The following is an 11,728-nucleotide window of genomic DNA, read 5'->3' as shown; positions in this document are numbered from 1 at the left end:
ATTCACAGACTAGTATACAGAAGGTTATGGAGCCCAGACAGACGGCACCCTGAGGAGCCTCAGCTTCGTTTTATGGTAATCAATTTGGCTACAAGAATGAAATGAATGGTTTCTAAAGAAAATGTACCGGACATCCAGTGAAAAGAGCACAAGAAAACCCAGATACTTTAACGATGAAGAAAAGGTCTAGGATCCTTTTGTAAGGAGCCTTCAGAGGGCTGGGGAGACGGCTCAGTGGGTAAAGGACTGGCTGCCCACTTCTCAGGACCCACGTAAAACTGGGAGCAATGCTGCATGTTTGTAATCCTTAAAAGGCCATGGTCAGAGATGAATGAATATTTCCTAGTTATAAAAATTTATATCATATAGGTCAATAACCAAAATACATGTATATATCAGTATAAATACATGTATGTACACACACACACTATATATATGAGACAGGTCCTTACTATGTAGATTAGGCTGGCCTTGAACTCACAGATCTGCTGGCCTCTGTCTCCTGAGTTCTGGAATAAAGGTTTGTTTCATCATTCCTGGTCCAATACCCTGCTTGCTGAGAAAACAGTATCAGTATCAGTATCAGTGATGTTCACTTTAGTCAGTAAATGATACACTGTTGTTAGTGCACTTGCAATTAGATTCTCCTCTGACAGGGTTTTAGTAGCTTGACACTCAGCAGCTTAAGATGGAAGAGGCTGGAACTTCCACTTGGGATTATATGTTTTTATGATTCTTTTGTCCACTTTATATAGGAGGCTGTCTTATAGTTACTTTAATAACAGTTTCTTTAAAGATGATTCATTTTTATTTTTTATTTTAAAATTATCTTTGTGTGCGTGTGTGTATATGTGCCTGTGTGAGTACATATGTTTTGTTTTGTGTGTGTGTGTGTGTGTGTGTGTAAGTGTATGCATGTGTGAGTGCAGATAGCCATGGAGGCCAGAAGAGGGCATTGGATCTTCTGGAGTTACAGGTAGCTTGGAGATACCTGCCTTAGGACCTGGGAACTGAAGTTGGGTCTTCTACAAGAGCAGCCAGTGTTCTTTTAGCTGGGTTGTCTCTGCAGAGCCTTTCCTAAACTTTCCGAGCATTTCTGAGTTAGGTTTTGTTCCAAGCCATTTGTGCTATTGTCAAGAACACACTCCAGCCCTTCATTTATTCTTTCATTAGTTTGACATTGTTGTTCTTGCAAATTATCAGCTGTTGTTATATACCTCACAAATCTTTTGATAAGTTTAGTGTTTGGCTTTAATCTTGTTTATGATGTCTTTTGACATGAAAGAATTTAAGTACATCTAATGTAATGAAATCTTCAATCTTCTGTATTAACTGGTTTCCTCTTGGTGTTTATACAGAGAAGAGCTGTGTCCAAGCTGTGAGCCTCTTCCCCGCTGTTTTATTCTAGCGGTTTTATGTTTTAGTTATGATTTTATGTTGACTGCTCTGATACACCTGCAGTGTGTACAGCTGGCAGGATCAAGGCCAGGGACAGGTGCTGGCCAATTTTCCCACGGTGCATAGCAACTGAGGGACCTAGTTCCTGGCCATTAACTTCAGGGGCCATATTGAGGCACTGTTTCCTTTTGTGACCACAGGTGAGCTTTTCTACATCTTTGTTTTACTCCTCTGGTCCTGGCTGTGCCAGCATACTGGTTCTCATGTATGCCAGGACAAAGAGATCCACCTTTAGGTTTCTAACTCCATTCTTTTTCTTGTTATTCTCTGAAATGTCTTCTGAATCATTTCTAAAATTGCTTTTCAAGTTTCAAAATACACTTCCAAAAACAAAAACAAACTTCCATAGACAGCTGAGAGACAAAACAGTGTTTGTAGGTTTAGATTTTTCAAATTCCACTTTAATAAGAGTTATCAACCACTTTGACCCCTTACCCACTTCTAGCCCATGGTCCAAAGGTAGGGGAGAAAAGATGGAAAATAGTGCAAGGGGATGTGGACCTATTTAGAAGTAGTTCTTTGGGGGCAATTCCAATCTCGGTTGTCAGGATATCAGCAGACCAGTTCAGTAGAGTCAGGATACCAAACAGGAATCAGCAGTGGTGGGTGGCACGATCCACCAGAAACAGTCAGGCCTCCGCCCAATCGGGACCAGTCACTGGGCGCAACCAGAACCAGCTGGGATGCCAGGAGAAGTTCTCTGCTGTGCGTCTCTCAACGAAGCAAGACTAGAGACCAATGAAGCATTGAAAAGCTAGCTATGCAAGCGCCCCATCACTGTATGTTGAGATCTATTTATACTCGCTCCAAACAGCACATGTTCTCCCACCGATCTTAACTCAGCAAAACACCATGTGATTCTGACTCAGCAAAACACCACGTGAGTCTGCGTCACATGACACGACCAGAAACTTCCACTTCAAGTGTTTCTTTTTCCTTTTTGTTCTTTGGTTGTTTGAGACAGGTGACAGGGTTCACTCTGTAGCTCAGACTGGCATCAAATTTCTGATGATCCTCCTGCCTCATTCTTCTGAGTGTGAGACTATAGGCACAAGCCACCACAACTGGCTCGTATACTTAAGTCTTATGTTTTTGGTATTGTAGTTTCCCATGTATTCCTCTAAACCAGCAGTTCTCAACCTATGGTCGAGACCCCCACAGGGTTTGCATATCAGATATCATATTCTGCATATTACAATTTATCATAGTAGAAAATTTACAGCTATGAAGAAGCAACAAAATAATTTTGTGGTTAGGGGTTTCACCACCACATGAGGAACTGTGTTAAAGGGTTGCAGCATTAGGAAGTTGAGAACCACTGCTCTATGCCCTGTTTTTAAACCATCTTTTGTTTTTAACTACCTACTAAAAGCTACTAGCATGCTATCATTCCGTTGGCAACCTTAGTAAATTAAATTTTTTTGTTTTTATGTTTTTGTAGTGCTGATCATCAAATCCAGGACCCACCCACAAGCTAAGCAAATGCTGTGTTGCTGAGCCATCCAAAGCTTTGATTTATTTCTGAGTTCATGTCAGATTTATAGCCATCTCTAAAAGTAATTCTCTGTTCTCTTCTTTTTAAGATAGGTATACATTTTATTTCTCCCTATTTTCTAATAATAACAGACAGTTCCCAAAGAATGTTGAATAATGGTAGATTATAAGTGACCAACAGGAGCTGTACGCCAACCATGTACCATGCTATACTCTACACACACGAATTTACTTGATTCTCAAAACAACCTGATCTACTTAGATTATTGTAACTGCTGCTTTTACTGTCAATTTGCCATAAATTAGAATCACCTGAAAAGGAAACTGTAGCTGAGGAATTGTCCCGATTACCCTGATTGACATGGGAAGAAGACCTACCAAAAAATGTGGATGGCAGACACATTCTAGTAGAAGCTCAGGAGAAAAGGCCTTGGCAGAAGAGAGCTTGTTCCTTTTGCTCACTGGGTCTTTCCTCTCGCCACTGAGTCGACTTATCCTGTTGTAACATTTCCAGTGTCAACTAAAGACAACAGCTTCCTGTGAACTCTCTGGGTTTGAGGTGCCGTACTGGGACAGCTGAGACACCCAGCCTAAAGGACCGAGCAACAACTAGGTTCTCAGTCTCTCAGGCAAGAGACAGCTGTTACTGTTACTATTTCAGTGTAAGCTGATTTACTGAACTAATTGAATGGGTTCTGTTCTTCTAGGGAACCCTGACTAGCACAATTGCCACCCCCGTTTCTTAGATAAGGAGCATAGTGTACAGTATTATTCTCTCAGCTAATAATGGTAGAGCCTGAATTTGAACTCACAATCCCCATCCTTTCCAGAGTGTGAGTTAACACTTATATAGTTGTCTTAATATTTTACATTTATTTGCTTATTTATAATTAGTCTAGATGTGCTTATTTTCTTATAAATTCCCTTTGGCATTCATTATATTTTCTAGGTTTATGAGTTGCTCTTTGTGTATTTACCATAAGATTTGAAAACAAGTTAGTTACTATTTCTTCAAATGTATTTTGCATCGTGTAATGTTTTCTGGGTTTTAGCATTTGAGTGGATTATAATACTTCTGTATACTATCCCACAGGCCACTGAGATCAGTTATTTACAATGTTTCTGCTGTGCTTTGGCGTGTGTGGTTTCTACTGTATGTCTTTGGACTCACGAAGCCTTTCTCTCTTCACACCCATCCTGCTGAGTGTCTCTACTAACTCCCATTTTCCAACTCCAGAGTGGTTAGTTCTTTTCATCATCTCTGTGCTTCTTCTGTAATTCCTCATATTTTACCCATTCCGATATTGGTCATAGTTGCTAGTTTTATTATGTTTTGTAATTTTGATTTATTTTTGAGGCTGGTCTCTCTGTGTAGCTGAGACAGCTCTGAAACCCATAGTCTCTTTCTTCAGACTCCAGAGAGCTGGGGTTATAGGTATGGGCCTCTGCATCTTGTTGTCATAGTTACTTTAAATGTCTATTTTCTGACTCCAGCATTTTCCTGTTGTTTGAGGCTTTGTTTCTTTTGATGGATTTCTCTCTTGACTGTTGGATTTTGTGTAATTTGTTATTGTGTGTGTGTACTGTGAATTATTGATACAATGTGTACAAAGCAGACTCTTCTGCAATTCTTTGAAGAGTGCTCAGCTTTCTTATAGCAGACAGTTCAATCATCGATCCCATAATTTGGTTTTCTTCTTTCCAGGGCAGTTCTGTTTAGATATTTCCTTAATATTATGGTCAATTCCCTGAGACACATTCTTTTTTTTTTTCAGCTGAGTCATGACCCTTCTAAGGTTTCAGTAATGTCTATTGCTGTGATAAAACACCACAACCAAAAGTAATTTGGGGAGGAAAGGGCTTATTTCAGCTTATAGTTCCATAATCTATAGTCCATCAACTGTGGGCAATCATCACAGGAACTCAAACAGGGCAGGAAGCTGGAGGCAGGAGCTGATTCAGAGGCCATGGAGGCGTGTTGCTTACTGGCTTGCTACTCATGGCTTGCTCACCCTGGCTTCTTATAGCACCCAAGACCACCATTCTCAGGGTAACACCACCCACAGTGGGATGGACCTTTCCACATCAATTATTAATAAAGATCGTCTCCCACAGGCCAATTTGGTAGGAGCATTTTTCTTCTTTTTATTTCATTTATTTATTTATTTATTTATTTATTTATTAGGAGCATTTTCTTAATTGAGGTTTCTTCTCAAGTGATTTCAGACTGTGTCAAGTTGACAAAACGAATCAAGGAAATGGCAATGGAAATGGCAAATGACATCATTATCATCATAATGACATCATTATCATCATAACTCTAACACTTTCGGGACTCCTAGGTGTAATGTCAAGTTTGGAATTTTGATTTCTTTAAAAACAGAAATACTATAGGAAAGTGTTTTTGTTTTAAGCCCAGGGGTGTGATATGGGGCTGCTTTCGACTGTACAGCAGCTGACTGTGATTTGCTTCATGCTCTAGCAGAGGCATGGTTTTTGACAACTGCAGAAAGTTTCTGCAATTATGTGACCTTTGGAATTCTGAGTATTTTTCAGAGAGTACATACATGCTAGAGCCCTGATAGGTGGAGATGGGGGTTGGTGGTTGTTTAGGGAGGTAGGTTGTAATTTGTTAGTAGCCATGGTCAAAGAAGAAACAGAAAGAAATTGGATTCAAAGGTTTTTTACTACTTCTTTCTCCCCTCTCTCCTTGTTTCTCTCCTATCTATGGTTAGAGAGTGAAACTGGTGCGATAAAGGATGGGAAAAGGAAAAACCCACAAAGGAGCATAGACCAGCTCTACCTAGGGGTTCCCCAAAATGCATTTTAAGAACCACTAATCTAAACACTTGTATCAATACCTCTCACCCAAATAGTTAAAAAAGGAAACCTATATATATATATTTTTTGGATGCTGACTGTCCTAGTTTGGTTTCTATTGCTGTGATAAACACCACAGTCCAAAGCAACCAAAGAAGGAAAGGATTTATTTGGTTGCAGGTTACAGTCCACTACGAAGGACTCCCAAGGCAGGAGCTCAGGGGAGGAACCTGAAGACAGAGATTTAAGCAGAGGCCATAGAGACATGTTTATGACTGCTTACCCAGCTGCCTTTCCTTGTATAGACCAGCCCCACCTGCTCAGGGGTGGCACAGCCAACAGTGGGCTGGACCCTCCTGTATTATTTAGAAATCAAGGAAATGGTACACAGGCCAATCTAATGGAAGCAATTCCTCAACTGAGGTTCCCTTTTCCTAGGAATGTCAAGTGACAACCAAGATTAGTCACCACAATACTTGTGTGTGTAGTTTGCTAGAACAACTCTTTCTGACAGAACCTGTCACCTCTTCTCCATCTTTACCCCACACTCATTCCCACTCTTCCAATATTTCAGAGGAGGTGAGCAAATGAAGAGACTGCATGGTGCTATACAGTGGCAGCTTTCTGGATAGACTCCCAGCTTCGGTCTCTCCAAGCTCGTCACTCTAGAGCTTCCCATCCTCTCCCTGTTTGAACATCTTTCCCTTATTTAAAAATGTTGTACCAAGATTAATGTGATGAAGTGTTTCTTTGCTTTCCTCACTGAATGACCTGTTGAAACACCCCCTGCCATCTCCCTCCCCCTCCCCCTCCCCCCCCCCCCCCCCTCGTGTGTATGTGTGTGTGTGTGTATTGGCGTTGGGGCAGGATCTGTCTATGTAGCCATGCTTGGCCTGGAATTCACTATATCGATTAAGCTGGCCTTGAACTCACAGAGATCTTTATGTTTTTGCCTCTTGGGGTTGGGATTAAAGGTGTACACCACTATCTCTGGCTGCAGTATGTTTTTAGGTTTCTCTGTGGGGTATCTGGTTGATCTATGTCCCTCCATCCTCACTGGGAAGCATCTAAAACTCCTTTATGTGTTACTTCTGATAAATGGCTGAGAACATGCTTTAGCATATCATACCATATACTTTGTACTGAGAATGATTATTCTGTAATAAATGGAAAGATCTTGTCCTCTCTTGAAGAATAGGAAATGATGGCCAATCAATTTCTTAAAAAGATTTTCTCTTTATTGCCATCAAAGGTTAGATCTGGGATAGTGTAGCACACTGATAGTAAAGGTGAAATCCAGGATCTCAGGTAGATAACTGCGATATACTTTCTTTTTTCTGACAGTTACAGAGGCAAAGGAAAGCCATAGATGTCTGATAAGACCCAGAGACATCTTTTCAGTATATGACTTAAGAGATAGGAACAAGGGAAACAGGGGTAGGAAGGAAAAGGAAACCTAAGGGGGCTGAAGAAGAAACGGAGCTCTCTTCTGTTACATGGGCTGTTTCTGATGATTTGCCTCTGTGGATGAGAGCTGAGGTTTCTCTCTTTCTCTGGGGATTCCTTGCTGGGGAAAGTGGATGTCTGGAGTGTAGATAGCTTCTGTGAAAGGAGCCCTGGCAAATTAAATTCCACCGTTTTGTCTTCATTCATAATGCATGTTTTATACATCTCTGTAAATAACTGCTAGAATTTAAACTAGAAAGTGATAAAATAGTCCGAGCTGTGAGTCTGAACCACGCTGGCGTGTTCGATCATTCTGAAGCCGTCTCCAGCCACTATCTCCTTCATTTTAGCCTCATGCCTTCCCGTGGAAATGGCTCTTATCCACCTTTGGGATTGTCACCAGTGAAGAGAGAAGGCAGAGACACTGCAGCACAATCTCATGAGAACACAGTCCTTGTGGACATTAGAGAACCATCATGGTAGAAATTTAAACAAGAAAAAAAGGGGAAGTCCAGATGAGTCACTTCTCCCCACATTGGCCAAGTCTTGGGGACATGGTAACCATCCCAAGTGAGTGTTTTGGGTTTTTCTCTTTGTCTCTGAGTATATATGTGTTCATGTGTATGTTCAGACATGTTCAATGTCAGGTGTCTTCTTCAATTGCTTTCCACTTTATTTTTAACTTTTTCAATTTATTATTTTTGTATGTGAGTGTTTTGCTTTTGTGTACATATGTGCACCATGTGTGTACCTGAGGGCATTGGAGTCCCTGAAACTGGAGCTAATGTTGGTCTTGAGTCACCATGGGGGTGCTGGGAAATGAACCAGGTCCTCTGCAAAATTAACAAGTGTTCTTAACCACTGAGCCATCTCTCCACTTTATTTCTTGAGACCAGGTCTGTCACTGAACCTGCAGTTTACTGAGTGGTGAAGTGGAAACTTAAGGGTTCTTTGGAGAGTCGGTTGTGTCGGATGGTGTTTTGCTGGGGCAAACAAGTGAAGGAGTGTTTTCCTGAAGTGGACACAGGTGAAAAGATGTTCTGCTAAAGCAAACACGTGAAAGGATGAGTGATGAAGGATTCTTTGTTAACGACACGCATGTATTGATCCTCCTTACATTTTATAGTTGAGCTCCCTTTGTCATGACTCCATAGAGAGAACCGCTCCAAAAAAAACTTCTGGTGGTATGCTGGCAGCTTCTTGCTGCTTCCGTGGACTCAGCTGATTGGTAGAGTGATGTCAGCTGATACAGACTCACATGGAGTTTTTCTAAGACAGACTCACGCACTGAGACAAGACATTTGGTGATATTTGATGGGAGTATAAGTAGGACCCAATGGATCTTGGTGTCAAGTCTTCACCTTTGCTTTGTTGAGAGAAGCACAGCAGAGATCTTCTCCTGCCATTCCTGCTGGTCCTAAACCCTCCTGCTAACTTTTGCCAGTCCTGCTGAGGCCTGGCTATTCTTGCTAGGTCGTGCCACCACTGCTGCTATCCCAACACTGCTGAACTGGACTGCTGGTGTATCTGTGAAGTGTTTGTGAGTGGATCGACTTGCCACTGCCTGCTAACCTGTGAACTGAACTGTTGATTTCCTGATCATGCAAATGGGATTTGCTCCCTGAAGAACCATTTTCTAAACAGGTTGACTTCCCCCGTATCCCAATAACCTTTTTTTCCACTACCTCTGGCAGGTGGCTAGAAGAGAGGATAAAGCATTTAAAAACCATCATTAAAAGTAAGATTTGAAAAAATAGTAACTACAGTTGGCTTGTTTGGCTGGTCAGCAAGCCCAGGGATCTTGCCACCATGTCTGCTTTTTTTTTTTTTTTTAACTTGTGCCTTGGAGGAATTAGACTCAAGTCCTTATGCTTGCGAGCACTTTTTCAACTGAACCATCCCCTCACCTCCAGATTAAAGTTTTTAATGGACTCATTCAAGGAAACCTTGAGGTTTCCATAAACACAATTCTAAACTTCAAAGCACTCCATCAGCCCTCACGTATCAGCTGGAGAGCTGAGATCACCTTTACCAGCCAAGCCACTGACACAGAATTGTGCTACTTAAAATATGAAAATCAGCATTCCTGTTGAAGAACTGGACAACTTGCCAGTTAGTTTGACTTGGGCAGGTTCACATAAGTCTGAGGTAAAATGTGTGCTCTTTGCCCATCAACATAACATCATGGATGGGGGCAGAGAGTCATTTGTCTTCAGTATGTTGTCACTGAGAGGTTCCACACTCTAGTAAGTAACCCCACATCCAAATATGCACATGCAAAGCCTAATTAAATAGACTGAGTCACTGTCTCAGTTATTTTTCAATTGCTATGACAAAACACCATGACCAAGGCGACTAGCAAACAAAAGTGTTTAATTTGGATCTCATGGTTCCAGGGAGTTAGAGCCCATGACCTCTGTGGTGGGGAGCATGGCAGCAGGCAGGCAGGCATGGTGCTGGAGCAGTAGCTGAGAGCACATGTCTCTCTCTATAAGCATGAGGAAGAAAGAGCTAGCTGGGAATGGGCTTTTGAAATCTCAAAGCCCACCCACAGTGATACACTTCAAACAAGGCCACACCTCCCAATCCTTCACAAACAGTTCTACCAATTGGGACCAAGTATTCAAACATGCAGGCCTTTGAGGACCAAGGACCGAGGACCGTTCTCATTCAGACCACCGCAGTCACAGACACAAAAGACATGGAAGTAGGAGGAGGAAGTGGGAGGAAGAAAGGATTAAATGGGAGTGGGAGGGGCTAAGGGAAGGTAACATGGGGGTATGATTACATTATATACATGTATGCAATTACCAAAGAATAAATAAAATAGTTAAAGAACATTCTTTTTCTTTCTTTGTAAATAATCTGTGTATCATTAAAAAAAGAAAAGGTAACATACAGACTACAGAGCATGAGACGCTGAACATGAAAATATTCTCAATGTGTAAACATAGTGGGTTCAAGGCTTTCATGGTTTCACCATCTTCACAAGATGACCTCTAGCTCTGTAACTTTCCCCTCCTGAATCTTCACCTCCCGTGTGTGCCTGCATGTGTGTGTGTGTGTGTGTGTGTATAGTTTTCAAAAATGCTTCTATTGACGCTGTGATACAGCTTTCATTTTTTTTTTAAAAATCTAACACCCTATGGTAAACATCTACAAGATTTCCATACAGTCAAATACCAGAGTGGGTTATTCCCTTATGGTTATGACTACAAGTTGTGTCTGAATGTGCTTGATTGTGACTATATTTGTAAGTGAGTGTGTGTGTATGTGACTGTGAGCATATGTGTGCATATATGGGTGACTGCATGTATGCCTGTATGAATTAGTACATGTGAACAAGTATTTTTGTATACACACATGTGTGAGTGCTTGGGAGTGTGTGAGTATGAGTACATGTACATACGTGCATGTGTGCATGTGAGTGTGTTCGTATGCACACATGTGAGTTCATGTGTGTGTTTGTGAATGTGTGAGTACATGTGCCTATGTGTGTGTATTTGTGACTGTGTGTGTGCATGTGGCTGTGCGTGTGTGCGTGTGTGCGTGTGTGCGTGTGTGCGTGTGTGCGTGTGTGCGTGTGTGCGTGTGTGCGTGTGTGTGTGTGTGCGTGTGTATGGGTGTAGAATGTTTCCATGCATATTGCCTTCTCTCTTTTTCTTCCCCCTGCCTGCTTTGGTTCATTCTTAGTTCCCACCATCACTTTCCCCTCTACCACAGGGAATACTTCTGAACTACTTCCCAGCTTGCTTGCTATTCTTTGTATTCATTCTTGAGAAAATGTACATCCATCGTTAGTGTGCACGCATTTTTATTTGCCATGGATGGTACTTGGCTGCATCTCTTATTCTATCCCTCAACTTCTTCGCTGAGTAGTAACCTTAAGACCGTCCACACTGCTAAGGTCATGGCTTTTAACTCCAGAACAGTCTATGCCAAATATACTGTCCACTTTCCAAGCCGGGCATCCCAAACTGCCTTCCCTGCCCCAGTGTTTCTAACAACCCTCATCTGGCAGCTGTTGTCCTCTGCGGGAACAACCTGCACTTGTCTATGTGAGGAGAGGGGACTTGTATCTGAAGTGACACTAAGATTGCAGGACTCGTATGCACTTGATGTGACTAAGAGCCAGATGGTTGCTACGGCAGCTGCTGCTTATGTCATTGTGACCAGTGTGTGCATGTACACAAATGTCCCAGCTCCATGTTCCTTGCAGGGCTCACCCCCAGATCAGCAGCGTCCTAGACACAGAGTCAAGAGTCTTTGTGGAGGTAATGGATCCAGATTATGAAGAAGCATGGGGCATCTCTGTGCTTGCTTTCTGAGCTACCTTTTGGGTTGCCTCTTCTGTTTGCATCTTTCCCCTAGTTTTCTATGAGGCTGCCTTTTTATTCCAACTGTCAAGACCTCTTTGACTATTTCATGCATCTCTTGTTGACTTTAGGCACCACAAATAACTTTTTTATTCTGTCATCTTTTTTAACTTCTGTATGTATTATAATTTCTT

The sequence above is a fragment of the Grammomys surdaster genome, unplaced genomic scaffold, assembly GCF_004785775.1.
Source record: "Grammomys surdaster isolate TR1022 unplaced genomic scaffold, NIH_TR_1.0 214, whole genome shotgun sequence".
Classification (NCBI taxonomy): domain Eukaryota; kingdom Metazoa; phylum Chordata; class Mammalia; order Rodentia; family Muridae; genus Grammomys; species Grammomys surdaster.
The sequence above is the reverse complement of the archived record's forward strand: the minus strand, read 5'-3'. Positions refer to the sequence as shown.